The sequence below is a fragment of the Leptinotarsa decemlineata genome, unplaced genomic scaffold (assembly GCF_025532065.1).
Source record: "Leptinotarsa decemlineata unplaced genomic scaffold, Ldec_3_MD MMD2_tig00026294_RagTag_RagTag, whole genome shotgun sequence".
Taxonomy (NCBI): Eukaryota; Metazoa; Arthropoda; class Insecta; order Coleoptera; family Chrysomelidae; genus Leptinotarsa; species Leptinotarsa decemlineata.
The window spans coordinates 3,536,620-3,563,900 of NW_027412674.1; the positions used below are offsets into that span (position 1 = coordinate 3,536,620).

Genomic DNA, 27,281 nt, shown 5'->3' on the forward strand with positions numbered 1-27,281 from the left:
ATTGATTTTTCCACCCGACTTTCTACTCGCACACATTGATGTTAGTTTACACGTAAAAAAAAATTAAAACACTAGAAAGTTCAGACAAATTTCGACTTCCAAAGGAAATGCATCTGTGTCTCGATATCTGATTAGTTTTTAGTTTCCCCAAAACCAAAAAAACTTATAGTGCATTTTGAAAAAAACTGGTTTTACAAAATGGGAAATTTTCTAATAATTTCACCTACAAAAAAAAAAGACAGTGCCTTGCCCGGTGCTATTGAAGATGTGAAAAAATGGGGAAAGGTTACTAATAAGTATGAATTCAAATTTAAATAAAATATATTTTCTTCATTGGTATTGGAGGTATTCCATCTATATTGAACGAATGAAGAAGAGGCAATTGAGGGGATAATTGGACCTGCACTAACAAAAAGATACCAGACACCATTTTCGAAACGGGTATAATTCATGAAGTTGTTTATTTAAGTGATACATTGGAGGAAGTTAATTATTCAGGAGATGGAGATAAAAACCAAAATGAATTCATTGTACGTGGAGTTGACAATCAATCAAATCCTAACGTAGAAATACCAAAACAAAAAAAAATTGTTATAATTGTACGTTCGAATAATAGCATTGCAGCAGTTTGAAAACTGGTTATGCAAACAGCAGTTTGGAGAATTCAACAAACAAACTGGTGTGTATCAGAAAATTTAAATTCGAATTGTAGGAAAAAGAAATCAAAACCGAAAACAAAATAGCTGCTGCACTCGAGATTCTGTATAGTCTTCAGAGTGTTCGTTTTGTTGTAGTTACTTGTTTTTTTGTGATATTTTCTTCAGCTGTATCATTCTCATTAAAATATTAATGGTCTATATTATTTGTTTCAACTGACATTTTTATAGTGGTTTCAACTATCAAATTTTTAACTGATTTATAGATGTAATTATAAGTTGGTCAGGAACCAAATAATTCATCAACATTCGCTGGAGCTGTCAGTTTTACCACAATTCTTTTCTAAAATATCTGTTTCTAGTTTAATATTGAAAGAATAAAGAGTTTAAAATTGATTACTTCCTTCCTTTCTTTGAAAGATTCCCACATTTGTTTGTATCAAGATCGAGTAGTAGAAATCCAAAAATCTTCTTTCCCAAAAATCTGTATCTAATTGTTCAACATCGTGATCAATTACAATTGAATGATCTTCATCCCCAAAGTTTACAAGTGCTAGATTATTATCAATACACATAATATGTAAAATCACTCAAAAGGTTAATGTTCGGGCAGGGATTGTAGGAAACCATATTGGTCATTTGAGGGCAACTTAAATGGCGATTATTATTTGGCACTACTTCAAAATTATGTCATTCCAAGTTTAGCAAATTTATATCCAGATCCAGGAAACCCTCAAGCTTCATTGAATATGATATGGTTTCAGCAGAATGGAGCACCACCACATTACCAAGTTATTGTCCGGCAATACATCGATACATTTCCCAATCGGTGGATAGGGATGAGAGGATCGATTGAAGGGCCAGCGCGATCACCTGATCTTTCATCATTAGATTTCTTTTTATGGGGATATGTGAAGAGCAATCTGTACAAAACTAAACTTTCAGATTTGAATGAGTTTAAAGAACGAATAACGCTTGCGATTTGTCGGCCACTCTTGATATGTTGAATAATGTTAGAAAACAGTTTTATTTGAGATTAGGATGTTGCCAAGACGTTCGCGGTGAACATCTACTTCGTTACCATCCATATTTCTTTCACGTAGGTATTCTAAATTTCTATACGTTTTGCATCACATTTTAGTTTTTGAGTATGTTTTATCGAAATTCGGTAACCATATGATTTTAATTTATTTTAGCTCAATTTTTGCAATAAACTTGAAAGCGATAACATTTTTGAATAAAGAATAAAGAGACCTTTCAAACAATATATCATACTTCCCATTTAATAAATTGTGGGTTGTACCTGTCATTCGAAGGGGGTTAAAGGTAGGCGTGGCATTTTTACGGGATTTTTTTTTCAATTATGGACAGTAACTGAAATAATGAATTCATTCCATTTGGCTTTTACACACTATAAGTTTAGTGGTATCGAAAATCATACTAGCCTACATTAATTATTTGCTAATGTGACAGGTACTCAACGACTGTAATGTTGATCTTTCTCATCATTACTAACTACATCACACTTTTCAGAAAGATGGTTCCACATTTGTTTTCGAATGACCATCATGAGCTATCTCCATATTCTATAAGGGATTATTATTCAAAATGATTTACATGTGTGAGCTGTGACAAAACTCTTGGGCTGAACTACATCAAATAAAAAAGTTGTTGAAAAATAGATAGCGTCGTGATTGGCACTGTTACTTTCAGATTAGCGATCAACTATCAATACATTTCATTTGAATCATCTATTGAGGTGTAAAAACGTTTCTATTGGAATTAATTCGTGCATGTTTTGTAAAGAAAGAAAAGCATGTTTTGAAACATAATTTGAAGAGAAAGGGAAATTTTGATTATGCATCTGTATCAATAATTTCTGCAGTTTATTTTGATAATTAATTGAAATATTAATTATTCATAATTCAGAATTTTCTAAAGTGAGATATGTCAACATATTTTATAAATGAATTTTTTAACTTCTATTTAAATGTATCAAAACTAATTATTATAGGTGACTAATGAATTATGGAAATCTCATTCAGTGTAATTAATAAGAAATGTGGCGCCAAACCATTCTCTGTCATACCGAGAGGCTCCACAAATTGGTTTTAGTTTTGAAAAATTGAGAAAGTGTACCAATTTTTATTGAAAACTCGTTACTAGATTCAATATGATCATGAATATGTTTCAAACATATAGTTTTTTCATTATACGATGAAATTTTTTTGGTGAAGCTACAGTGAAGGACTAATAATGGGGAACCCTTTGAGTCCTTTGCGGGCTGAAATTTTCATAGATAACATAGAGTATGAAGTTCATAATAATCAGTGAACTAACATTTTCTTATACTGGTACAGATAGGTAGATGACGACTTAGAATGTTTTATCCATTTCAATTGAACTTCGTGGTCTCACTATAAAATACAAATATGAATAACAGATCATTCAACTTCAGAAAAGCTGATTACGTGTCACTATATAAAGAATTTTTGAACACGGATTGGAACTTTTTAGAAGACTCATCTGAGGTAAACACTGGTGTAAATAGTTTCTACAATAAGTTTTATGAAATTCTAAATGCTCATGTTCCAGTTTATCCAGTTTAGTATACGAGTAACATAATAAAACTTATTGAAGAAAAAGCTAAATTACATAGAAAGTACAAAGCAACAAAAAATATGTGTTATTACCAAGAATTCTGTAGAACTAGAAAAATTATCAAACAGAAAGTCAAAGAAGTATATACATCGTATATAAACAATATTGGAAACGAATTAATAGTTGATCCAAAAAACTTCTGGACATTTGTACATAATAAAAATAATAGTACAAGAATTCCAGGCCAGATGGTTTATGAGGGTGAATCCTATAACAACCCACAATCATTTGTTAATGCTTTTAGTAGATTTTTTTAAAATGCCGATTTATCACCTGAGGCTGATGAAGAAAACGTTGTTTTCAACTTCGAACATAATAGCTCAATAGATGTTAGAGTAATGTTAGTGTGGAACCAATAACAAAGTTAGAAATATTAGAAGTGGGAAGAAAATTAAAAAATTAGATGCCCTCAGGTCCAGACAAAATTCCATCATTTCTATTGAAAGACTGTCTGAGAGCACCAGTTTATCCCCTACAAATTCTTTTTAATCTTATCTTGAGAACGTCAGTTTTTCCTGAACTTTGGAAAACTGCCAAGGTTTGTCCAATACATAAAGCTCAAGATCGAAATGAAATCAATAATTATGTACCTATTTCAATCCTAAACAACTTTGCCAAGCTTCTAGAAGCAATTCTGTATAGTCGTATCTATCAATCCTCTCGACATATAATATCTGATCACCAACATGGTTTTGTGAACTCTAGATCCACCATCAGTAATTTAGCTGTTTTTGATCAATATTTATGTGAATCGTAAGACCGTAGAGGGGCAAGTAGATGTGGTGTACACGGACTTCTCTAAAGTATTCGATAGTGTCAGCCATAAGTTACTAATTTGTAAACTTTCTTGCATGGGTTTCAATGAAATTTATTGTCAACTTTTGGAATCATATCTTAGCGGACGTAATCAATACGTATATTATCGCAGCTTTTCTTCAGATGTGGATTTAGCAATCAGCTGAGTCCCGCAAGGATCCAATATTGGTCCCTTATTGTTTTTACTATTTATAAATGATCTGTGCAACACAATAACTTGCAATAAATTAATGTTTGCTGATGATTTGAAACTGTATACATCTATAAACAGTTTCGATGATTATAACATTATGCAAAAGGAGATTGATCTTTTACAAAATTGGTGTCTCAAGAATCGCGTTCATTTGAATATATGTAAATGTAAAATTGTTACATTCAGTAGAAAACTCAATACACTGGAATTTCTTTACCACATCGACAACATTATATTGGAGAGAACTGAGAATATTAGGGATCTAGGAATCTATTTTGATCATCAATTAACTTTCAACTACCATATTAATCATATTATAAATTCAGCTTACCGCGTATACGATTTTATAATAAGGAACTGCAAGAATTTTCATAATATGCTAACCTTGACCTCTCTGTATTTCAGTATGGTGAGGCCAAAACTAGAATATGGGTCCATTATATGTAATCCCATATATCATCAACACACATCAGCAATTGATAGAGTCCAAAAGGAGTTTTCAAAAATTTCTTACTTTTGGAATGACCGTAACTTATCCTCCAAGAAACTGTGATTAACCTGATCTGCTGTGCTGATTTGACTTTGTGGCCTTAGAAAAAAGAAGAAATCTTTGTTCCAAGAATATCTTCTAGGTACATCAAGACTTTTTTATGCAAAAGAGCACAAACTAACTTAATGTTAAAATCACCAATCAATCTGATGTGTCGTAATGCGAACAAGCTCTCTACTAACATCGATATTTTTGTTGGAGTATTTGTGAAATTAAAAATAAGTCTCGTGCGTACCTATAAGTCATTTATGTTATTTATATCAAATAGTATTAATCCTTCAAGTATGTTAGTTTTGCTCTGTAAATAGGAAACTGTTGGGCAATAAACGCTATTATTATTATTATTATTATTATTATTATTATTATTATTAGTATAGATAGGCATTTAGTCAAGTTCGTTGAATATGTCAATTCCATACACCCGTCAAAAAAATTCACCACTGAGAGGGAGGTAAATAATTCGATAAACTACCTTGACTTGACCATTCCAAAAAATAACAATGAACATGAATTTGCAATTTTCCACAAACCATCGTACACGGACATTATCATATATAATTTCTCCACACACCCTTACCAGCGTAAAGTTGCTGCATTCAATAGTATTCTTCACAGAATTTTGAATATTCCACTGTCTGAGAGTAATTTCCATGGAGAGCTGATTTTGATCAAACGAATCGCGGTCAACAACGGTTATAAGGTAGATATTATGGACTCCATTCTTTCCAAAAATCTACTAAAGCAAGCCATGGATCAGGTGTACCCAAATTCAATACTATAACGTCAGTTATAGGACATTGTAATAATTGGGTGAACCAACCAATAATATTGATCGTTTTTTGAAGAAAGAATGCGTAAACGTAGCTTACAGAACGAATAATAGTCTAAGAAAGATCATTAAAAACAATAATGACAAAAGTTTGGTGTCGGGTAGATCAGGAGTGTATAAGCTGACCTGTGACTCTTGCCCAAAACTGTATACGTTGGCCAAACAGGGAGAACATGTTCCCAAAGAATCAAAGAGTATAAAAGTAGTTTTGTAAATGTAAACACCAATTCCACATTTGCAAATCACCTTTTAGCCGAAGGACATGAGTTCAATCATGAATACGATGTGTTACATTTAGAAGAGATGAGTTTGAAACTCAATCATCTAGAATGTTTAGAAATCAATAGATTCAAGAATTCGGGTAATTTACTGAATGATAAATTAGAATCGATTAACCACCCGTTACTAAATATTTTTTCAAATGTGTAAACTGGGGCATACGCTCAGATAATTTAATTCATCACAAACTCAGATACTTGAAATGTAGGTACTTCAAATTGTAAAATACGAAATTACGTATATTAAGCATTGAATATGTAGAATATAGTTAGTAAAGACACGACCGAAGAAGGCGTTGTATGGCAAAAAAGTGTTGCGTTTTTGTAAAACTGTTTAGTGGAAATCTCACAAAAAAGTGTTTTTTCAATACGAAAGCTACAGTTGCCTTGATTTTATTATTTGACCTTCATTTTATTATAGAAATAAACTCTTTGAATGTGCACAAAAATCAGAATAAAACTTTATCCCCACGATGCTGAAATTTGAGACTACCAATAGTACCAAATATGGATTACTATATTAATTCAGAGATAAATTCAAAATTCTGTACAGAATAGTCTCCTGTACTTTTTTCATACGATGCATTTAAATCATAATTTTCATTTCTATATTGTACGTTCTGTCATCCTGAAATCCTATAAAAAATTATGGAAAATTTTATTGAAAAATTAACAGTTATCAAAAAATTCTGTTCCCAGATTAAAAATTCAGCTACATGTGAGGCCAATACTAGTTTTTTCGTTGACCAGATGTCGTCCCTATATGAACAGAAACCATCGAGAAAAAAACTTATTATATAAGGATCAACGAGGTCTCACCTTTCAAGTGCGACTCCTAACACGAGAGCCAATATATTCAACAATCGAAACACCGATGCAACATGCTTCATATACTTGCTCAGATCATGATATATATATATATATATATATATATATATATATATATATATATATATATATATATATATATATGAATTGAGGTGCTATTTTCAGATGTATGTGAATACGTTCGTAGGCAAAAAGTCGTATAGGGATAATATTAGGATACATTCGATGTTGTGACTTTTCAAACGAAAACCAAAGTGATTTCTTTACCCGACGTTGTACTCGCACACATTGATGTTATTGTACACGTAAAAAAAGAGAAACAAAACACTTGAAAGTTCAGACACATTTCGAATTCTAAACTAAACGAAATGTATGTTTTCTGTGTCTTGATACCTAATTAGTTTTCAGTATTCAATATAATTAGTTGTAAAAAATCTATTGTAATGAGATAAGATGAAATCAACAGAAAAGAGGAACGCATAACAAAAAAACTATTGAAGATGTGAAACAATGACGAAAGGTTACTAATAAGTATGAATCAAAAATTTGATAAAATATAATTTCTTGATTTGTACTAGAGGTGTTTCACCAGGTAACCTATATTTAACGAATGAAGAAGAGGCAATTGAAGGGATAACTGGACCTGCACTAACAAAAAGTTGCCAGACACCATGTTCGAAACGGGTGTAGTTCATGAAGTTGTTTATTTAGGTGATCCATTGGAGGAAATTAATTATTTAGGAGATGGAGATAAAAACCAAAATGAATTAGTTGAACATGGAGTTGACAATCAATCAAATCCTTAAGTAGAAATACCAAAACAAAAAAATATTGTTAAAGATGTACGTTCTAATAATATCATTGCAGCAGTTTGAAAACTGGCTATGCAAATTGGAGAATTCAACAAACAAACTGGTGAATACCAGAGAAATAAAATTCGAATTATATGAAAAAGATATCGAAACTTAAAACAGAATAGCTGCTGCAATCGAGAGGATACCAAAAATGATTGAAGAAAATGAAATTTATATTCTGTATAGACGTCAGAAATTCGTTTTGTTGTAGGTACTTGTTTTTTGTGATATTTCCTTCAGCTGTATCATTTATTGAAATATTATTGAAATATTTGTGGTCTATTTTTTTTTGTTTCAACTGACAATTTTATAGTGGCTATAACTATCAAATTTTGAACTGATTTATAGATATAATTATAAGTTGGTCAGTAACCCAATGATTACTACAGATTAGTGAAATGATTCCTTAACAACATTCGCTGGAGCTATCAGGCTTACTCCAAATCTTTTCTAAATAATCTATATCTAATTGTTCCACATCATAATCAATTACAATTAAATGATCTTCATCTTCATCCACAAAGTTCACACGTGCCAGATTATTATCAATACACGTAATATGTCAAATCCCTCAAAAGGTTAATGTTTGGGCAGGGATTGTAGAAAACCATATCATTGGTCCCTTTTTCATTGAGGGCAACTTGAATGGCGATACTTATTTGGCACTTCTTCAAAATGATGACATTCCTAGTTTAGCAAATTTATATCCAGATCCAGGAAACCCTCAAGTTCCATTGAATATGATATGGTTTCAGCAGAATGGAGCACCACCACATTACCAAGTTATTGTCCGGCAATACATCGATTCAACATTTCCCAATCGGTGGATAGGGAGGAGAGGATCGATTGAATGGCCAGCGCGATCACCTGATCTTTCATCATTAGATTTCTTTTTATGGGAATATGTGAAGAGCAATGTGTACAAAAGTATACTTTCAGATTTGAATGACTTGAAAGAACGAATAACGCTTGCGATTAGGTCGGTCACGCCTGATATGTTGAATAATGTTAGAAGACAGTTTTATTTGAGATTAAACGTTCGCGGTGAACATTTTTAACATCTACTTCATTAACATCCATAGTTCTTTTACGTAGGTATTCTGAATTTCCTTACGTTTTGCATTACATTTTAGTTTTTGAGTGTATTTTATCGAATTTCGGTAACCATATGATTTTAAGTAATTTTAGCTTAATTGGTGCAATAAATTTGAAAGCGATAAAATTTTTGAATAAAGAATGAAGAGACCTTTCAAACAATATATCACAAATCTATACTTCCCATTTGGAAAATATGGGGTTGTACTTGTCATTTGAAGGGGGTTGAAGGTAGGGGTGGCATTTTTACGTTGAAGAATGTCAAATTATAATTTATATTTGACGTGTTTGAGGATTTTTTTCAAGTATGTACAGTAACCGAAATAATGAATTTATTTATTGCATTTGCCTTTTACACACTGTATACATTTAGAATTATTGAAAATAATACTGGCGTACATTAATTATTTCCTAAAGTGACAGGTATTCAAAGACTGTAATATTGATCTCCCTCATCATTACTATCTACATCACACACTTTTCAGAAAGATGGTTCCACATTTGTTTGCGAATGACCATCCTGAGCTATCTCCATATTCTATAAGGGATTATGATTTAAAATGATTACATGTGTGAGCTGTGACAAAACTCTTGGGCTGAATTTCATCAAATAAATAAGTTGTTGAAAAATAGTTCGCGTCGTGATTGGCAGTGTTATTTTCAGATTAGCGATCAACTATCAATACATTTCATTCGAATCATCTATTGAGGTGTAAAAACGTTTCTATTGAAATTAATTCGAGCATGTTTTGTAAAGAAAGAGAAGGATGTATTGAAACATAATTTGAAGAGAAAGGGAAATTTTAATTATGCATCTGTATCAATAATTTCTGCAGTTTATTTTGATAATTAATTGAAATATTAATTATTCATAATTCAGAATTTTGTAAAGTGAGGTATTTCAACATATTTTATAAATGTGTTTTTGAACTTCTAGTTAAATCGATTATAACCAATTAATATAGGGAAATAATAAGTTATGGAAATCGTATTCAGTGAAATCAATAAGAAATGTGGCGCCAAACCATTCTCCATCATACTTCTGAATTTGATTCTTCAGGCTACATATTCAGTTGAAAGACTTTACGTTGGCGAAAGTTTTCTGATAATATCTATACAGTGTGTGTTCCATATCGTACTTCAATTACAAGTTTGAGATGAAAAAGTGTATAGTTTTAAAAAGTTTCTCGTGTGAGAGTTTCAAATATGAATTCAATAGATTTTTTGAAATAATTTGTAATATTCAAAGTACCCAGTAAAAGAGTGGCGTGTCAGAGTTAGTCCTTTTCAACTATAATGAGATATTCAGATTAATTCTGAAAAGTATGCCAAAAATGGCATGAAAAATTGATCTACTGAGCTGTGCCTCTAGCTTATTTTTGGATTCTGTATGGTCATTAATATGTTTGAAAAATGTAGTTTTTTTCATTATAGAATGATGATTTGCTACAGTGAAGGACTAATAATCGGGAACCCTTTGAGTCCTTTGTTGGCTGATGTTTTCATGGATAACATAGAATATGAAATCTATAATTATCAGTCAACTAACAGTTTCTCGTACTGGTATAGATACGCAGATACGTAGATGACATCTTAGTCTGTTTTACTGGTACAGATAGACAATTAGACAAGTTCGTTGAATATGTCAACTCTATCCACCCGTCAATAAAATTCACCACTGGAAATAAGGATCAGGACTATATAAGCTGACTTGTGGCTCTTGCCAAAACTGTATATTGGCCAAACAGGGAAACATTTTCCCAAAGAATTAAAGAGCATAAAAGTGGTTTTGCAAATGGAAAGGCCGATTCCGTATTTGCACACCACCTTTTAGCAGAAGGCCATGAGTTCAATTATAAATACGACATGTAACATTTAGAAAAGATAAGTTTAAAACTGAATCATCTACACTGATTCGAAATCAATAGATTCAAGAAGTCGGGTAATTTACTGAATGATCAATTAGAACTGAATAATTCCCCTTGACTAAATATTTTTTCAAATATGTAAACTGGGACATACGCTCAGGTAATTTAATTCATCACAATCTCAGGTACTTGAAATGTATGTACTTCGAATTATAAAATTAGGTATATTAAGCATTCAATATGTAGAATATAGTTAGTAAAGACACGACCGAAGAAGCCATTGTATGGCGAAACACGTGTTGCGTTTTTGTAAAGCTGTTTAGTGAAAATCTTACAAAATTATGACTAGCAATAGTACAAAAAATGGATTACTATATCAATTTAAAGATAAATTCAAAATTCTGTACAGAATAGTCTCCTTTACTTTTTTCAGACAATGCATTTAAACTATAATTTTCATTTCTATATTTTACGATCTGTCATCCTGGATTCCTATAAAAAAAATGTAAAAAAGTTTATCGGTTATCAAAAAATGTTGTTCCCAGATCAAAAATTCAGCTATATGTGGGGCTTAAACTTGGTTTTTTCGTTAACTAGATGTCGGCCATATATGAATAGCAACCCTCGAAGAAAAAACTTATTATTTAAGGATCAACGAGGTCTCACCTTTCAAGTGCGACTCCTAACACGAGAGCCAATATATTCAACAATCGAATCACTGATGCAACATGCAACACACTCTTGCTCAGAGCAAGACATATATGTGTTTACACATCGAATCCTTTATGTTCGTATGCAAAAAGTCGGATAATTTTCAGATAATTTCGATGTTGTGAACTTTCAAAAAACAACCGAATTAATTTTCCCACCCGACTTTGTACTCACACAAATTGCTGTTGGTTTACACATAAAAAAGAGAATTGAAATACTAGAAACTTCAGACAGATTTTGAATTCTAAATGAGATGTATGTGTCCTATGTCTTGATATGTAGGTAATTAGTTTTCAGTTTTTTAGTATTCAATATAATTAGTAGTAAAAAATCTATTGTAATGTGGGAAGATGAAATCAATCGGAAAGACGAACGCAAGAGAAATATTTCGCCAAAACAAAAAACTGTATCTTACAAAAAGGGAAATTTTTAAATAATTTCACCTATAAAAAAGAACAGTACCTTGCCCGGTGCTATTGAAGATGTGAAACAATGGCGAAAGTTTACAAATAAGTATGAATCAAAAATTGAATGAAATATGATTTCTCGATTTGTACTGGAGGTATTTGACCAGTTAATCTGTATCAAACGAATGAAGAAGAGGCAATTGAGGGGATGATTGGTCCTGCACTAAAAGCTCACCAAACACCATTTTGAAACAGGTGTAATTTATGAAGTTGTATATTTGAGTGATACTAGTATATAAAAACTTTAGTCGTACGTTTGAATAATAGCATTGCAGCAGCTTGAAAACTGGAAAAAACGGTCTATCTAAACAATAAATTTCCAATAAACATTAAATTTCGCGAAAGAAAAATTATTTTCGAAACAATTACTTTTATAGAAATATTGAATTATACAAAATTCTCTTTTTTTCTATTCAGTTTGTACTTCAAACATTCCACAACGGATATACGAAACATCGATGTCCACCATTGAGAATGACAGGTAAAATTTTACCTCCTTCATATACGAGTACATTTGTGTCGCAATCCTGTCAATGATATCTGATTCAATTCCATAATGAATGTTTGTGGTACGAACTGAATGGGAAAAAGCCTGTTTTGTATTATTTAATGTACATACGGGGTGTTTCAAATTCGATCCCCACCATTGGGATCTGGGAAATATGAGATATACGAAGATGGTTAAATTGGGGCAAAGTTGCACATTTACCTGACTAACAATATGCCGTTGAGAAAGTTCTGAAATTCCGAGTATATCCGGAGATATCCGAAAAAAACAGAAATTTCGAAAAATGGTTTTCATTTTTTTCTGGATTTATTTTTGGAAGGATTCGAAAATCAATTGCACTTTCACAATGCCACTTTTTCCAGATTTGCTATCCGACCTTTTGTCTTCCGGCCACCATCATTAACTTTATTTTTTCTTACGGGCGCTACATTGGATTCTTTATGTTTAAAATAGAACCAGATTTTTCCTTTTCAATGATGTATCACGAAAAATTGGAGATATTGAAAAATATTGATTTTTATCATAATAGGCGTTGATTTTGATGTTTCCAAATTTGACTTTCGAATTGTTACACTCAATGACATTTTGTTATTGTACAAGTCATTGAATTCTTGGCGACAAATGGCTTTCACGAATGATGAATAAAGAGATATGATACAAATTTGTTACAAATACCATAGAAACAGTGTTAGGACATCGGAAATGTTTTTTAACTTGTATCCCGAAAGACGACAACCACATCGAACTATGTTCAAGTTGTTGGATGAAAAGCTCACCAAGTTTGGTTCGTTTGAAAAGCCAATCAAAAAATACGGAGACAGAATCAACAATCAAAATTTGATAAGTGAGGTGAGTATCAGGTCAATTAGATATTGTGTCCTTTTCAATTAAAATAGAACTTTGAACAAATAACAATAATCAACTAATAAGTAAAGACAAAAGTAAATCACAGCAGATGCTCAAAATGCTGGCCTTTTTCATGATAATTCAACTGTGCCCTTCTCGAATATTATTCACCTCACGATTAATTTCCCTCCTCCTCAATCTTCCGAACTCTCTAACAATGGTTGAAATTCCTCAATATTTTGATATTATCTCTGACCATAAACTCTATTTTTCAGTGTACCCCATAAGAATATATCCATAAGACTTGAGTCTGGAGACCTTGCTGGCCACCTCACCGGCACATTATTCCCTATCCATTCATCACCAAACCTTTCAGTCAGGTAATTAGATACTCGTTTGGTAGTGTGCGGTGGAGAACCATCATGTTGAAACCAAATGTTGTTATAGTTAGCCAAAAGTAGATCATCCAAATAGTCTTCGAAAATCGACATTAAAAATTGGTGATAGGTTTCTCCATTCAGAATTCCGTCAAATAAATGAGGACCCAAAATTCTATCTTTGTAAATTCTTGCCCACACGTCAATACTAAATCGCACTTGAGGTAGAATTTCTCGGAACTGCCTGGGGTTGTTTATGCTCCAAATGTGTTCCTTATTTCGGTTGAATATCCCATAATTTGTAAAAGTGCCTTCGTCCAAATTACATTTTCCAGGAACACAGGAAATTCAAGCCTTCTTATTAGCCAATTACAAAATCCTAATCGCCTTTCAGGATCACCTGGATTAAATTTTTGAGAAATGTGTATATTGTAACATTTTAAACCGCGTTTTTTGAGATGTCTTCTGGTACTTGTATGACAAACATTCATTTCGAAGGAAATTTGACGTGTAGATTTCCCCGGGTTCATGTTCATCTGCAAATTATTGATTTTTATTGAAAAGGACACAATGTCAAACTTACCTAATACATACCTCATTTATCAAATTATCTTTAGTCCTTGTCCATTCTCTCTTCGTATTTTTTCTTCGGCTTTTCAAGTGAACCAAACTCGGTGAGATTTTGGCCCAATAACTTGAACATAGTTCGATGTAGTCTTTCCGGATACAAGTTTAAATACATTTCCGATGTCCTAACACTGTTTCTATTGTATTTGTAACAAATTTGTATCGTATCTCGTTTTCGTTCATGAAAGCCCTTTTTCGCCAAAAATTTAATGACTTCTTCAATAACAAAATGTCGTTAAGTGTTATAAATTGAAAGTAAAATTTGGAAACATCAAAGTCAGAGCCTATTATAAGAATAATTTTTTTTCAATATCTCCAATTTTTCGAAAAAAAAATGATTATATATGATACATCATTGAAAAGGTAGAATCTGTTTCTATTCAGAACAGAAAGAGTACAATGTAGCTCCCATAAGAAAAAATAAATTTGATGATGGTGGCCGGAGGACGAAACGTCGGATAGCAAATCTGAAAACAGCATTATGTAGCAGGAAAAAAGTAGCAATGTGAAAGTGCAATTCATTTTCGAATCCTTCGAAAAATGAAGCCAGAAAAAAAAACCATTTTCCGAAATTTCTGTTTTTTTCGGAAATCTCCGGATATACTCGGAATTTCAGAACTTTCTCAAAGGCATATTGTTAGTCAGGCAAATGAGCAACTTTGCCCGGATTTAACCATCTTCGTATCTATCATAGTTTCCGAGATCCCAATAGTGAAGATCCTGTATAAAAGTATTTTTCTTTCGTTTATTTCAATGTTTATATGAAAATAGCTGTTTCGGGAGGAATTTTTCTTCCACTCTGTGTCTGAAAGTTACTTCTTTGCATGATCTACACATCTTGGGAAAAAGTTAATTTCGAAATTAATTGGTATCTTTTTTATGGTAGATTCGCAAAATTTTTTGAAGAAAAGTATAAAGCCAGAACATTTCAATCCGAATTTCAATTAATTGTTGAGAAAGATGACTATTTCTTGTGTAGACCTATAAATTTTAGACATAGGTTAATAAGTCTATGGTTGAGTGGTACTCAAAATCATACTGGCGTACATTATTTCCTAATGTAACAGGTATTCAACGACTGTAATGCTGATCTCCGTCATGATTACTTTCTGAATCGCCCACTTTTTACAATGAAGGTTCTATATTTGTTTCCATTGAAATTAATCCGTGAATGTTTCGTTTCATGTTTTCAAACATAACTTGAAGAGAAAGGAAATATTCATTATGTATCTGTATTAATGATTTTTGCAGTTTGTTTTCATGATTAATTGAATTATTAATAATGCATAATTCGGATTTTCTTTATGTGAGGTGTGTCAACATATTCCATTGGTGCATTTAAAATTGACACGTCCTTATAAATGTCCTTAGACTTCCATTAAAATGTATAATAACCAATTGCAAAAAGGAAATAGTCAATTATGGAAATCTTATTCCGTGAAATTAATAAAATATGGTGCTAAAACCATTCATTGTCACACCGAGAGACTCAACAGATCTGTTTTAGTTTTGAAAAATTAGGAAAGTGGATAATTTAAAACTTCAGAATTTAAACCTTTAGGATACATATCCAGGTGAAAGTCTTTAGATTGGCGAAAGCATTCTGATAATATTTACTCAGTGTTTGTTTCATATCGTCCTTGCATTACATGTTTGAGTTGAAAAAGTGAACATTTTTGAAGAGTTTTAATTTTGTTTTGATACTTTGTAATACATCCAGTAGATGCGTGGCGTAACAATGTCAATAATGAGATTATAATGAGATTATATTGCCTTCTGTATTTAGATACCTTCTCTAGATTCCCTCCAAAAATAGTGTGAAATTAATCTACTTAGTTGTACCCATTTTCATTGGAAACTCATAAGTAGAGTCTATGTTGTCACGAAAATGTTTCAAAAATGTAGTTTTTCCATAACAGAATAATAATTTTTTGATAAAGCTACAGTCGTTGAGATATTTAACTCGAACTTCGTTTGATCATACAGTTCGTTCGGTATTTTCTGAGAGTAAGAGAATTTCAAGAATACAAACATGTCGCTACATCAAAAAAAGCAACATAGTCGTCTCAAGCAAATAGCACTGCAATTCACTCACAAAATCATTGAGATATGTCTACCCTCTATATCCCTTGAGGACGCCGCTAACGAGCCATTAAAATAGGGATATGGGACAAAGAACGCGAAAACACCGACAAAGAATGCGAAAATACCGCCAAAAGAACCGCTCTATGTTTTTTCTGATATTACGTTTGAGATAATATTAATGGGCGTGGGACTGGGTATATTGATATAAATTTTACATTGATATATTCTGTATGATGAGAAGATAATTAAAATATGGTGAAAACTAATTTTGTTTAAATATTTCATTTTGGGAAGGACACGTTATATTTGAAATAGTTTTTTATTATTTAGAATTGTTATCTTCTACAGATCTATAAAATAATCAGAATATTAAATTTACAAATAAATACAAATGTAGAAACGGCAAAAAGTTACTGCATTTGATAAATTAGCTTTTTGGAAAAAAAAATCAAATTTGTTATTAACTTGAATTTAATAAAGTTTGCATATTAAAAGAAATATGTATCACCTGGTGACGTTTTAAAGACTCTATCCATTTTCTTTATCCAACCTATTTAAATCAAAACATTATAATTTGTAGTTATGATTCGTCTTTCGATGTAAATAAATTTGATATTATTATTATCATTGACACTGATAATATCAAATTGATGGTCGGTATGATAATGGAGATGGATAAAGTATTCGAAACATCACCAAATAAGTATACAAATAGAATAGATTTCCGCGGTTAGAAATTTGAACATCTGATTTCGAGTTGAACTGCGTTCAAAAGTTTGCTTTGCTTGACGTTTCGGCTTCGACTTTGCCATTTTCAGAAAGTAGAAAAGTGTGGCTGCACTGAGAAATACACTTTATATATTCTTGTTGGTTTGGAAATGGAGATTCATATTCCTTATTGGATTTTATAGTTGATTAAGACACAATTTTATAGATTTAAAGGGAACTACATTCAATTCTAGCACGCATTAATATAACCGCAGAAATAACCCAATTCGCTGATGACACTACATTATTTTGGCATTGCAAGAATGAAAAGAAACTGCATGATTTGATCAGACTGGTGTCTGATCTCTTGTCATTTAATATCTCAAAAACTAGCATCATCACCCTCAAGTGCTCCACAATAGATATCTACTTAGGTACTCAATTGATAGAAAACAAAATGTCAGCAAAATTTCTGGGATTGCAAATTGATAAAAATTTGGATTTTGAGGGTCACATAAATAACCTATGCAAAAAAATTTCATCAGGATGCTTTGCAGTCAGAGTATCAGCAAATGAATTGGACACTAATATGGCAAAAAATGTTTACTTTGCTCTCATCGATTCCCATCTGATCGGTATCCGTTTTTGGGGAACGTGTTGCCAGTACATGTTTGATAGGGTGTTTGTACTACAAAAAAAAAAGAATTAGAAATATGTGTAGAATTGGATTCAGGGATTCCTGTCGACCTTTATTCAAAAAGCATAAAATCTTGACCTTCCATACTTATATTGGAAATGTTATATCTGGTGCAAAAAAAATACAGGACGGAAATTTTCATTTCACCACGACGAAATACCAGAAATAAGCTCAATATAGGTTTACCGATTCCAATATCATCAAAAATTGAGAGGACTTTCATATATAATGGAAAAAAAAAATGTTTAACCACTTGCCAATTGAGATCAAAGGCATAACATGTACCACTAAATTTAGTTAGTCTGTAAAAAAGCTTATTATTTCAAAGGGTTTTTATTCTTTAGACGAATTCTATTCCGACAGAAATTTAAATTATATAAACAATTAATTTTAATTATTGTGTTTCATTACCTACTGATATTTAAACTATGTGACTTTTTCAACTTTTTGTTTAATGTTTACATTTAGCTCTGAACTGTATAGTTGAAAATGTTTACGGTGTTGATACTAACTGTTATTTTCTATGCATTCACTTTTATATTTTTATGCTTTATAGTTTTTATATTCTCATACTTACATTTATGTGTTGCATGAGAATATTCATTAATATTATAATTTATTTCAATATGTAGCATATATATTATTATTTTCTGACAACTTTTTCACCCCAAAATGCTGAAATCACCAAATGTTCAAATATTACTTTCAATTTGTATAACTTATATTCTTTAAAATAATAACACTTTTGACAATAATATTTTATCTTTGACAATATCTTTTAAGTTGTTTATCTTATATTTCTTAGAATAGTAACACTTCGTCAATGAGATTTCATCTTTCATTTTTATTTGATTTGATTTGACTGTGTAGATCCTATGATTACACAAATTTTAGAAAAAGATGAAAATTTAGTAGAAAATGAAATAACAAACATTTCAGCAGGATGGTGCATGCCCACATTTCGATGTTCGGGTGAGACAGTTTTTGGACTAACATTCCAATGCGTTGGATCGGCGAAAGGGGTCCAGTGGGATGGCCAGCTAGATCACATGATCTCACACCGATGGACTTCTTTCCGTGGGGCACCTAAAGTCGAAAGTGTACTCTACTATGCCTATAAATCTAGAAGACCTGCGACAGAGGTGGAGACCATTTTGAACAATTTATCCATTGATTTTGTTTCCACTGATATTATTTGTTGTTGATTTACTCATTAAAACTAACGACTGCGAGTTTTCTTAAATAAAACTCTCAACATTTAATTTCTCGATAACGAATGAACCATGCCATTGAAAAAAATAGGAGGGGTAGTTGCTGACCATAGGGGTGTGAAGTTTCAGGCATGATTTTCATATCAGAATTAGTCCCCCTAGTCAAAGATGAAATTTTCGATTACATGTCCGTTTCTGACTTACAGGGGAGGTCAAGTTTTCGTTGGAACGCCCTGTATAACACCTGGGCTGGAAACTCCCGAGCCTAAGGAAGAAATTGGCTTTATTTACCGACGTATGCTCCATCTGAAGCCACACAATTGTTCCGGCGCCGCTCTAATATTTAAATACCCCTTTTGTAGAATGATTTATCTTCTGCTTCAAAATAGGCCTCAGTTTTAGCAATAACCTCTTCATTCGAGCGAAATTTCTTACTGCTGAGCATTTTTTTGAGGCTTGCGGACAGCCAGTAGTCGATGGGACCAAATCTGGTGAATACGGTAGATGTGGCAGCAATTCCAAGTTCAATTCATGTAGTTTTGCCATTGTTTTAATTTACTTGTGACACGGTGCGTTGTCTTGATGAATTTTTTTTTCTTTGCCATATGTGGTCGTTTTTTTGCAATTACGGCCTTCGAACACTCCGATAATACTATATATAATGTTTACTGTTGATAGTATTCCCCTTCTCAAGGTAGTCGATGAATATTACACCACGCACATCCCAAAATAACTTTCCAGCCGATTATTGTGTGTTAGGGCGAGTTGGACAAGGAAAAACAAACAATTAGAGATGATTTCTTTAAAACAAAATAAATGAAAGTGTAACTTGAAAGAGATCCGGTTTTATAAAAAGGGGAAATTGCAAATATTTTTAAATAGGAAGCGTTGTCAAGAACTATTACACTGGTCGCATCCAAATTTGGGATCAATGTGTTTTCAAACAATTCCTCAAAAATATTATGAACGCAGAATGCGATGTGATATAGGATTACCAGAACCTTTAGATGTTCATCTAATGAAATCATTAAAAAAAAGCAATATACGACTGTTATAAAAGCACCGAGATTCCTACAACTGAAATCATGAGGAAGAAATTGAATACTTCTGGCCATAACGTAAGTTGCTGTGACAAAACTCTTCAGAATTGTATAAAGAAACTAGGATTTAGATTTGAAATGATAAACAAACGCCTAGCAGTTATGGAAAGCAGAAGAATAGAGGAATTGCGTAGCAAATACTTAGAAAAAATAACTAAACATAGACAAGAACAACGGAAAATTTTCTATTTGGACGAAATATGGTGAAACACTCACGACACAGTCACGAAATGGTGGGCTGATAGTTCGAGAGAATGTGTACGCCTAACATGCCTGCAAACAAAGGATTGCGACTAATCGTTGTGCATTGCGGAGGAAGTAAAGAATGGGTTTCGAATTCTTTGAAATTATGTGAAAAAAACTGGAGGACTGCAATGTTGACTATCATAAGAACATGGAATATTCTCGAGGAATGGTTTGAAAACACATTGATCCCAAATTTGAATACGAATAGTGTAATAGTCCTTGACAACGCTTCTTATCATTCGTACCGAATAAAAATTCGAGGAAAGATGAAATACAAAGTTTTTCAATGAAGGTTACTATACCAAAATCCAACTACTTAAAGTTTTACAGACAAAAACATTTGAAAAAGTGTATGCCCTTGAGAGTATTGCAGCTGAGATTTCCCCCCGAAATTTGTTAGCTCCCTAGCTATATTATTAAAGGGTAGCTGTTGAAAGGTAGGTTGCACTATATCGTTAACTTGAACTATAACAAGCACCTCCTCAAAGCATAACCGAAATCACCTGAAATATAAAAAACTGTACACTAGTTCTAGTGAATGATGATGGTCAATTTTTTGTAGATTACATGGTTCATACAATTCAGAAACAATACTTATGAATAACATATTTTGAGAGGAAATTTTGATTTGAAATCAATTTTTGAACAGTTAGATTGAGTAGATGAGTAGATGTTTGAAGGTGGTTGACAATATTTCTTGGTGTATTTCATCAGTTCGGACTTCCATTGTCTAATATTATATAAATTGATTTGAAACCCCTGAAAGAATCTATAAAAATTAAAAAGATTAGCTGAAAAATAACAATTATATTAAACAAAAAACTGAAATTACAATGAAATAAAATACAAGCAACAATCAAAAATCAAAACTTTGAACTATTGACACGAGTTGAAAATTAAAGATTATTAACGAAAAATGAAAATTAAAAGATTCCAAGCCAAGTTACTTCAAGACGTTTCGATTGTTAGTATCCACAATCGTCTTCGGGTGAAAACTGGAATTCTCTGTCTGTCTATTTATATGTCACTCGAGTGCTTTCACCTATTCCCTCTTAATACCAATATCACTCATTTTTTCCGTTCTATATTTGTCATTTTCTTATTTGCTTCCCATGTTGTTTTGCAATATCTACTATTTTCTAATAATTTATTTCTGTAATACCTTTCAATTTCATTTCTCAATTTTGGATTCAAATTTTTATTCATTTTCAGTTTCAATTCATTTCTATATTCTATGGATTAGGAATCACATGTTAGGAATCACACGTTAAAAGGTAAGACCTCGTTAGTCCTTAGCTCGCACAAGTTTCTCAACTTCTTAGAGTTGTCGTTCGTATGGGGGCGGCAGCTGATTAACGGAAAAACAGATTTTAAACAGATTTTTTAAACAGAATTAAACCTCATGTGATCCGAAGTGCACGTTTCCTTGAAGTTTATATTGAACATGTCATTCAAATATTTTTTAATTTACACAATAAATTATTATTGACTTTTCTGTTTCATTACAATTTTCACTTTGGATCACAGTGTGAAGTTTTGTATAGCCTGAGTTTTTGTAGGTATGGGACACATTTCGTTTCACTACAGGTTCATTTTTCGAATTAGATTTATTATTCTCCAATACAAAGAGCCATGGAGTCATGTGATCTATTTGTTCCATTGGCTGAAGATGATGTTTTCATTTATTTTTTGTATTTTTTTGTTTTCTAACGTATATAAGATCAAAAAAGGTTGAACGCTGACAATGTTATAAATCAAATGAATAATTTTTCAAAAAATACTCCTGATATTAAAATGAAATATACCAACCATATCTGACACTCATCTTAATATAATAGTTTTTGCCTGAGTGTAATACTTATGATTTAATAATACGTTATACTTCGCTCAAAAAATTACCTATTATTACATTTCTATTCCCGTTCTACTTCATTCAATAATTTCAAATTGTGATTCAAGAAGAATAAATAGGTTACATGAAAAAAAATTAGTTCAATTCAACTTTATCTCTTCTTGAAAACTCAAAGTCCTAGTCTTGAACCCATAATTATATGAAAACAGTTCTTTAGAGTAGTTTTCATTTTGTTTTAAAAATACGCATAACTTGAATTAATCTATGCAGAATATTCAATCAAATTTAATTCGTTCCTTGTAGCAAATAAATTATACTTAATACAATATTCTTTTACTTATTTTGAGAATAAGCTGTTTTCAACTAACATCATTAGACTTACATACCGCCTAATCGGTAACGCGATGTGAAAGACGATCTAAACCTGCTTCCTCCATTCCTACATTTTTTTTCTTTTCATTATTCATTGGTTTAAGATATTAAACAGGTTCGTATCGAGATAATATCAATATTTTCGAGTGGCGGTCAGTAATGTGTTTTGTGAATAGTTATGGAGCAATTGTTGAGCGATTGGGATTTGGAATCCCGTTTATGAAGACTTATAGGTACGTGAAAGATATTAATACCGTATTAGAATACTCCTGTTTATCCAGATGCAATTGTCCTGAAATACATATCTTTGAATGGTTCAATGCGACAGTCTGTTAGCTAATCTATTGTGCTTGTATATCATAAGCATGATCAGTGCAACTGTATCAATAGTTTGAATCTTTTCCAAATTGCCAAATTGATTTGCAAAACATTAAAAACTCAACTGAAGATATAATAAAAGAATGATCACCCTGTATAGGCACTAGAAATAAATTCTGTCAAAATTTGGAGCATTAAAAAAAAAAAAACATACTACAAACTTTTGGGGATCAGAACATGCAAGTTTAAGACTTAGAAAACATCAGTATGGTAAATAATCAAATTCAGTACTGAATTAATTTATTATGTTTTACAGTTTAAAAATGTGTTAATCGAAACAGGTTGAAGCTTGCGTTTACGCAGTTATTTTTATCAAGTACTTTCCTTGGTTATTCACATTTAGGCTGAAACAGCTGTCAACCGGAGGCTCTTAAATTGATATCAATATATCACGATCAGAATGGTACTTATCTATTTATCTTTTGATTTTCATGGAAATATATTCCAGCAGCTTGACTGCATTCACCTTTTTCGATTTCTTATAATTTCTAGAAACATGTGGATTCCTTTTCCGATGGCATCCCAGGATAGCTTCCCAAATTTCTGCTACGGCAGTTGTCGGTTGATTGGTCAACCATCAACACTGACGTAAAAACTTGTCAATTTACCTTGGGTGTCACAATATGGCTCGCTTGCGTTTACGCAGTTGCTTTTATCAACTACTTTTCTTGGTTATTCGCATTTTGTCTTCAATCGAAGACCGCCTGCCCGGTACTGAAGATGCCGGCTGTCTACCGGTGGCTCTTGAATTGAAATCCATATGGTAAAGATAAAAATGGTTAGGTTCCGCGGACAGTAGTAAGTTGTCGTTGAGTTCGGGATGGACAGCGTTTGGAATTTCGTATTCAACATTTCAGCTCCCATTTTGGAGCCATTTTCAATAATTTCATGTGACTTAACGCCGGGGCCTCAATCTGCCTAGTTCCCAGGTCTTGTCATGAGTTCTCTCTGAGGTCTCAATGTACCTTCTCCAGTTCCATCTAAGGAGTAGGCAGATTGAGGCCCCGGCGTCAAGTCACATCAAATTCTTGAAAATGGCTCCAAAATGGGAGCCGAAATGTTGAATACAAAACTCTAGATATGTATATGAATATTAGAAGAAGTTTTTTTCTTTTCTATGAAGTATATTCAAATCTTGGAGTTTTTCTTGATTGAGGAAAAGAATGACAATAACTGATGTCCAATCAAAAAGAAAGCTATACTTGGTAGTAAGTATAAAACTACTTGAATTTCAAGAATACAGAAAGCGTCAATAAAAAGTTAACTATACTTGCCGAATGTTGCCGATGCCGAATGATGCCGATGAGTATAAATTTGAAATAATACGATTCATCTTCAATTCAGTGTAATTTTTTTCCGTGTACTTACTGTCTGCCATGATACGATTTCAAATGAAAAGATAAACTTCCAAGTATGAGATATCTACGGATATATACCATTACCATTGGTTAATCCTACCCATATAATAAAGGTTTCGAATGATCCATGATGTTCTGGAACAATCCACATCATTAGGAACCGTCCTGGAATGTTTCACAATAACCAAGTATGTTCTGAGATTATCGGAGTATTACGAATAACCATGAATTCTCGGAATATTCTGAACTTTTCTAGACGTATCTAAAATAATACTTCTGGGGTGCTGTGAAATGCTTTGGAATACTCTCGAATAATACAGACTATTCTACAACTTTCTAGAGGGCGCAACATTTCGTCCTTGTATACTCAAAATCACGGTCTCTAAATAAAAATGGCAACTCTATATACGGATGGGGGATAGAGAGCTATACCACATCATATACCTTCTTTGATCGTTCCACAATAATTCGGATGTTCCAGACTACTTCCGAGCATCCCAAAATATTCCAGAATGTTCCAGCGTGTTGTGGAATGCTTTATAATACCCTCAAATGTTCTTGACTGTTCTTGAAATGTCTAGAAGGGAAGCTTTCCAGTCCTTATGTTTCCAAAAGCTCGCCCTTCACCTAAAAACGGAAACCTTCTTCATGGACGAGCTGATGCGACCCTTTTATGAATATGTGGAGCCGGATCTGGTCATTGGTAATAGTATGTAAGAAAGTAGAGTAATTTCACAAATGCCATAATACTTGTAATACAATGAACGGGTTTCGTTTTTATTTTACTGCTGACTAGAATGTCTTTTAGGTAATAATTTAGCCTGAAAATATTTCAATTTTGTTCGATTAAAGATATATTGAAATATCAAATGCATTTTGTATGTAGATTACCGAAATCATTGTTTGATGAATATACTAAGCCGCTTTATTTGTGTAATAGATTCTAAAGCTTTCAACAGAATTTTCAGAAAACCTGAACACGCTGTGTTGAGAACTGTATCAAAAATATCGAAGGAATATGCAACAAAGAATTCAATAAATCAACTCCTCTGTAACATATTCCGCACAATGCTTAAATAGGTACACAATGGGTTTTGATTGGCAGTTAAACAATTTTATAACATATATTTGTCACTTAATGGCATAGAGATGTCCACACGTTAGAAAATAAGACCTCGTTAGTCCTTAGCTCGCACAAGTTTCTCAACTTCTGAGAGTTGTTTTTCGTATCGGGGCGACAGCTGATTAACGGAAAAACAGATTTTAAAAACACATAATGGCATCAATAGGTCTCTTAAACGAATAAAAAAATTCGATGACATCTCATACATATTTGGTTTTATTTAAATTCAAAGAGAGGAAGCGCGTAATGAAAGTCACTTCAGTTGACAATGAAGTTGATTTTAATCTGTTGCTTCAAGTTGTTCAGCGAAAAATTTCGGTATGATTTCATTGAAAATAAATAGTAACGTATAGTTTCTGAATCTTTCTGAATCAAGAAACAAACTAGTTCACATCTGAACTAGAAAATAAGTTAAAGATCTTTATAATAACTGGTTGAAAACTTTCCAAATGGCATCTGACGGTCAAAAACAGTTGTTACTTTCCTGGAGTTCAATAGCGAAAATTTTGGGGACATATCCAACAGTCACTGATAATCCCAAATTAGGAGAGTTTGTATTTCACAACAATATTTTAATGTGCTTATCATCTGTTTCTTCTTTGAAGTTCGTAAAGGTGGAATTCTTCAATATTTTCGTTACCTAGGATTGTTTTATATAGAAGTATCCACGCGAGGCCCACGTGACAACAATTATATGCAATTCCTGTATTTGATAGTAACATTACTCGGCTAATTGAACTGATATAGTAGGTCCTGGAATTTATTCCACAATATTTATGAGATACAAATTCGAGTGCAAATTAATCTTTGCTCAACTACAAATAAGAATAATACAGAATCATTGAGAATGGGAAAGATGCGTTTTCTAGATCATCAATATCATATGACTCTGTATCCACCTTTTTTCTACATCAGACATGACCTAATAAGCGAACTAATTAAGATAAGATTACTTTGAGATTAATCTTACCAGAGTTATTAAACCTAGAATAATCTTCTTGAATGGTAGCCGTTTTGAATTACAATCTCGAACTCTCAAAACTGTTCAGTCAAGACTTCAATCAAACTGTTTATTAGTCAATGAACTGAATTGTTCGTAATTAGCAACAATAAAACACCATATCAATTTAGCGAAACAGTATCACTTATAAATAACGTTGACGAAAGTCACTGAAAGCACGTGCGTCAAACACTTTCGAAAGTTCTTTCATTCACTTATTAGTTTTCTTTCGTTTGTTTTGACTCGCGAACAGAGTGGCAAGCATGTGGTGTGGGAGTTGCGCTCAGCGTTTTCTATCGCTCGTCGTGAAGTCAAGTAGGCGACTGGCATGCACACAAAACAAGTGAGTCTCACGATCACAGCCAACTTACCCCTACCGTTAGCGGGTATCCCCATGAGTTGAACCCCAATCTAGAATGCGGGGCGCACGCATGAGCAAGGATTGTAATTAGATTCGTAATGTCCAGTTTCGTATTTTAGGAAGATGGGGTGAGAGATGGACAGGGGCGGAACTAGGAGGGGGAGCTTGCGATCGACGTAACAGAGATGAATGAACGAACATCCTTTCGAACACTCCTCCCTCAAGTTGATCATCTGCACGGTGTGTGTTTGTACCTTGGTCACCGGCATACTGGGTAACACTTGCCTTCCACGTCGCGTCGTTCGATCGACATTGCGATATAAATTTGAGAATGAGGATTTAACGGAAATGATGATTATATCTTTATCATAACTGAAATCTCTGGTGTACGGGAAGATTTTGGGACGGGGTACTAAAATTATTGCTCACTGTGCAGCTAACTTGACATACATTGTTGGTCTGAATAAACATTTAATTTCATATAATTCAAAATTATCTGGTCAAGACTGTTTTTGTCACACCTGGACTTTGTGATGTTTTTTTTGTTAATGTTGGCGTACCTTCATAAATATATAATAATTTTGTTTCAATCACATCCAGTTTTTTTTGTAACTATATACCTACTC

General features: G+C 32.6%; 1 protein-coding gene across 5 annotated transcripts in view; it reads right to left on the reverse strand.

The window, feature by feature from the left end:
- Window positions 1-26,760, reverse strand: part of pdm3 (POU-domain protein pdm3) — a 360,484-nt gene extending 333,724 nt beyond the window's left edge. For 2 of the 5 annotated variants that reach the window (XM_074180186.1, XM_074180185.1), the window contains exon 1: window positions 26,265-26,759. The gene's annotated coding sequence lies outside the window, so the exon portion shown is untranslated. Of the gene's footprint in view, window positions 1-26,264 lie in introns of all 5 variants that reach the window. The other 3 variants (XM_074180184.1, XM_074180182.1, XM_074180183.1) reach the window with 2 other exon arrangements.
- Between the last annotated feature and the right edge of the window lie 521 nt (window positions 26,761-27,281).